The sequence below is a fragment of the Lactuca virosa genome, chromosome 3 (genome assembly GCF_052849685.1).
Source record: "Lactuca virosa cultivar CGN04683 chromosome 3, Lactuca_virosa_CGN04683_v6, whole genome shotgun sequence".
Taxonomy (NCBI): domain Eukaryota; kingdom Viridiplantae; phylum Streptophyta; class Magnoliopsida; order Asterales; family Asteraceae; genus Lactuca; species Lactuca virosa.
In genome coordinates, this window is record NC_136428.1 from 158,603,500 (window position 1) to 158,609,499 (window position 6,000).

Here is a 6,000-nt window from a genome sequence, read left to right on the forward strand (position 1 = left end):
GAGTCCGGACCAAGAGGGTTCCGGACCAAGAGGTTCCGGACCAAGAGGTTCCGGGTCAAAAGGGTCCTTTTGGGGTTTCCTCTTCCGGTTTTGAGCTGTTTTCGACTAAGGAAGGTACTTAGGGAGATTTATCATACAGAGAGAGATTTGGGAGAGATTTCACATACTTGGAGAGATTTGGGAGAGATTTCACATACTTGGAGAGATTTCTCATACAGAGAGAGATTTGGGAGAGATTTCGCATACTTGGTGAGATTTCTCATACAGAGAGAGATTTGGGAGAGATTTCACATACTTGGAGAGATTTGGGAGAGATTTCACATACTTGGAGAGATTTCTCATACATAGAGAGATTTGGGAGAGATTTCGCATACTTGGAGAGATTTGGGAGAGATTTCACATACTTGGAGAGATTTGGGAGAGATTTCACATACTTGGAGAGATTTCTCATACAGAGAGAGATTTGGGAGAGATTTCGCATACTTGGAGAGATTTCTCATACAAAGAGATTTGGGAGAGATTTTGTCGAGGGCCTTTATTAATGTTTTTCTTCGTAGAACAAAGGTCGTAGGCTTAGTTACAACCCATTTTGAGTGTTTGGCTCTGTAATTCAAGGTTCGTAAACCTCGTTAAGTCTTGTTATGATTGTTATATGCCCCCGAGGGTCATGGAATAATGTTTTATTGAGTAGTTTCATCACTTGCCCTGATTAGGGTTTAGAATTTCCGAACACGTGAAAACTCTAAGTGATACTTTGTATTAAGATTGCGAGTTGTTCGATAAGAAACATAATGGAAACCCTAATATACAAGGGTTAGATGAGTTGACCGGTTTGACTTGTTGACTTTAGTTGACTTTGACTTGGCCAAAATTGACGGTTGTCACATCCTGTCGTAGTATGGTTATAGCGACTCACATAGGGAGTTAACAATTTTTCAAGTTTATAGGAAAAATTCTACTTTGAAAAGGGGTTTTACTTCTAAATTAAACGAGTTTATGCCGATTTAAACTTGCATGAATTACTTTAAGTATGGAAAAATACTTGTATATGCTCGGTCTTGACGTTTAAGACTACATGACTATTTATAAGGAAAATATTGGATTTTCTTTGGAAACATATTTCTATCAAAACTACATTTCATTTACAATTGTTAGACTTCAGCTATAATTGCTAAGTGTATATGCTAGAGTTATATAAGAAGCTAGTCTAAATCGACCTAGAATTGGTGGGTCCGCCTTACTTCCTGTTCCTTGTTTGGTTGTGGACTTAGGCCAGACCCATTATATTCGACGGTTTATTTAACTTAAATTTTATATAACTTATATACATTGGGTGATTATGGAAGGAATCTACGGGTCTTTCTAGGGTACATTATTGCATAACATAGGAGAGTTCATTTTGCGTTTAATAAAGAAAATATTGAATTTTCTGGAATCATACTCTATCGCTTTTTACAAGGAAAACGACTTCTTTCTCAAATAAAACTCTTATGAACTCACCAACTTAATTGTTGACACTTTTTCAAACTACTTGTATTCTCAGGAATTCAGTGAAACAGGAAATCAACCGCTTTTGAGGATGGGACGTTAAATCGTCAAACATTTCATTTTGTCATCATAGTGTAATTGATTTGAACCATGTAAAAACATACTATGGTATAAATTTTTCAATTATATTTATGATGGTTGTATTTACTTTGAGCACTATTATACTCGTTGTTGTGATACTATACATGAAGTCCTCCACCCCCGGACGTTTCCGCCATCCTTGGTTTGGGGGTGTGACAGATTGGTATCAGAGCATTGTTTATAGTGAACTAAGTATATCGAACCATATAAGATATACAGACTATAAATGCATTGGGACATAAGTCTCTGATTTAAACATTTTCAAATAACTATAATTTTAGAAATAAATAGTTTCTTGTTAAAAGTATAAGTACATACATGCATACCAGTTTAGTGTCACGTCTAAGGAAAACACAAAAGTTAAAAATAGAAGAGTTGTGCAATGTGAATATGCCCTGGGATATGCAATCAAGTCTGGGAGGAATATAGGCTGATCAACTATATTCGTCCGAGAAGTGACTAGTATGTGCCGGGGGATAGTCATAGTGGACAACAAGTATATCAACTTACCAACACCCATACTAGAAAATCGTTAACAACCAAACATAACATTTAAAATACTATAGGAGTATTTTGTGGTAGTATAACTTATGTGAAAACTAAACTGATTCTTGCTAGTAGGTCTACAATCACTAAATGGATACGCTAAAGTTATATATAACTTAGAAATATAACTGGTATACACCGTGTCATTATAGAAGTAACTAAGGAGGATCAAACCTCTATAAGTATTTCTAGGAATATGATTATTATATGCCTCTTATCTCACCCATATTCTCGCACGGACTGTTGGGTTTTGGTATAATACAACATCCTATGGTGCACATACAACCCTAAATACCTTGGATCTATGTTTTCACTAATTATAAATGCAAATGGTTTCCAAGGTATTAAACCTATAGCTAGCATGCAATTGTCATACAAACTACATAAAATGCTAGATATTGTAACATACCTTTTTGTGTGGCTGGAGGTCTTGATGTATTTGGCCTTAAGAACTTACCCCCAATAGTGTGGAAACCTCAAATGAAGTCACAACACATCAAGGACAAAGGTAGGACTTGAGAGAGAATCTCCATGCACTCTAAAACCTTCATGAACTCCAAGAACATGCACACACACTAGGGGGTGACTAGGGGTGGCGGTTTTAGGTCATAACATATGTATTTATATGTGTTGAATTCTAAGAGTCATGGGTATAACCCAAACCCATATCCATGGATTTTATGATCCATGGTTCATGTGGCCCAACTCTTTATGTATCCATACATAAACTTGGTCCAACATGGATCATATGCCCAACACATATAAATATAACTAATTACCATAATCAGTCCCCATATTTTTAATTAGTCTCTTTTGATCACTAAATTAATTCCAAATTAATTCTTGATCAATACTAATTAAAACATATGATTTCATATTAATATATTAGAACTTATAATATATTAATAAATCATATATAACCTCTTCTCTCAAAAGTCCATCCTAACAAATTGTCCTGATGATATGCAACCCAAATGGACCATGCTACTCTCGGGTCGAATACATACCAATAATAGTTATGGGCTTAGACACCTAATCCAACAGTCTCCCACTTGGATAAGTCTAAAACTATTATTGCGTATGACTCCAAAACCCGACCAGCAATCGTAGCTCTTATAGCCGCTGTCGAACTCTGAACAAATCAATGACGCGTCCATTAGATAAGGGATCATATATTCCTCCATTCTAGATATCATATGGACTGAGACATGGATTATAATCATTCTCTCTGTCCATTTGTTGTTTCCCGATTTCCGATTTATGACGACTGACTAATTGAACAAATCAAATCAGTCCAGGCCCGGCCGAGCACTTACGTTTGTCATCACCAAATCATCGAGGGGCCCACAGATATCGCTTTTATCCCTCCAAGGGTAAAAGGAATGGATAAACTTTGACTCATATGCTTGTTCTACTACTTGTTGAATCATACACAAAGGCACGTTTTATAACATCGAGTTACCAAATGCGTTTACGTGCAATCAATGTATGACCAACTCATAGGCAACAAGTCATATCTCTAGGTTTGAAGAATATAAGATATTATCGTCTCATGATCACTCGTGATAAAATCCATGAAGTGAGTCAAATGAGCGTGGGTTTAATCCAATACTCGAATCCTTATTCCAGGAGTACTCATGAATGTTGTAGTAACTCTTACTATGTCCACTACCTTGGACATCTACAAACCCGATTCATGACAGTCTTGCCTTAATACCTACTTCCAATGTATTATCGACTGTGGATGGTTTGAATAACTTAGTCATTCGGAAAGAATAACCTAGCAATTCTGGAAGTCAAAACATGCAAAGTGAAACACAAGAATAATACTAATCACTCTATGGTCCCAAGCACCTTTGAGAGTAAATAAAACACCTTTTATTTAAACACCATATTGATTACTCATTATTCATTGTATAATGTTTCAAATAATCAACTTTATACTCGAATTAAAACAATAGTTGTCCCATGCTCCAAGCATGTAAACTATGTTTTCTGAACACTAGTCATGCCATACACCAAGTATGCACACTATGTTTAACTATGATCTTCACTTTGTGAAATAGATCAATTGAACATGATTCCAATGATGCTCAATTCACAATCCCAAATCTTTATCGTAAATGTAAGAATTCCAAATTCCTACCATTTAACGAAATCTGTTAGATTCTAAACTTATATGCATTGATCCTCTCGTAATGACTATGCACAAAGTCACAAAGACTTGTCAACAGACATTACAGAGTATTCCAATGGAGATCAATTCCATGGAAACGAAGTCTCACATTCAAAGTACATTCCTTTGAACATCCTTCTTGCATTAAGTTTTCTAATCTTACAAAGATTTGAAGAACAACTTCCACCTATGGAAACCTTTCCAGATTCCCATTTTGACTATCACTTCTGAACAAGAGTTACCTCTTTTCCGAATATGTCAATATGGTCCTTCCAAAATTAACACTTATACTTCCAACTGTCCATGAGCAACCAATCTTTGGTAAACCTCAGATTGTCCTCGACAATTGCTTAATCATTTTAGTCATATCCAAGTCTAGATCTTCTCTCCTCTTAATGCCTTAGGCATTCGGAAAATTTAGAAAGTGTAAATATTACAGCACATGCAATCGATCCTATATCCGAAGCATATGGGACACGATTCATGATGTCTCACATAAAGACGTGATCATAGACCAGTCTTTTGCTACAATATTTTTTATTTGCCATGTTTTCAAAATTTGACTATGAAGAGGGATGCCGTAATCATAATCGAAGTTTGAGAACGCAATATATATAGAGTTTCCTTATGTTTGGCCATTCCAACATAAAATTCATATATATATCCTTGACTAAAGATGATCAAAATCTCAATCTAAGCTTTTAGAATTGATATGAAGTATAATTTCCTCTCCCTTAATTATAGCAAAACAACCTTTTCAACCCCTGCAACTTCACGAATTGAAACTTTTGTTTTCCATAATTAACATTGCTAACTTGCAACACTTATCATAATTATCATGCTCCTACTAACATGATGATTATTAGCATAACACTCATGCTCCCAATAGCTTTGACATGTATCCAGAAATCAGTTGGACTTCTAGAAATCAATACTTTATTGACTTTCTTACCAAAGTTTAGACTTCTGATACAAGATGCTTTGATAAAAATTTATCAAAATCATACACCTTTCCTTAGATAGCACACATGTGTGTCTTAACAATTTCAGAACTATGAAAAGGGATGCCGTAATCATAGTCTCAATTGTTTAGACCTTTGCCACTTCTCACAAGTCCATGTTAGTGTCCCGGTTAACCACACACGCTCCACTAACGACTTTGAGAATGCAAATAACACAATTGCTATCTACTTAAAATCTACTTAGTGAAAGCGTTTCCTCACCATCATTTTCATGAATCGGAGAGAAACCTTATGACACTTAGATTTTGTAGTGAATGAGTTCCTATCCATGTGAATTTGTCAAAACCATAATCACAAGACAAGGTTAGTGACAAATCCAACCTCATATGGATTGAACTTGTACAATCTTAACTTCTTGCCAACTGGCAGCACAAGGGCCTGCCATTGCTTCCAAGTTGTTATGCAACCAATTGAGAACTCTCAGAACTCCTATGCAAAGCCAACTTTAACTGGAATAGGCACAAAAATGTCAACACGATAGGTTATAAACCTCAAGTCGTGTGCTAGTGAAGAACTTCAGGTTTTTATTCTTGATTAGTTCTTGGAACTTTCAAGAGCTTTAAGACTCCCACTGTCCTCTTGACATATAAGACTCTCTTGTCAAGAACCATTTCTTATCAAGGGTCA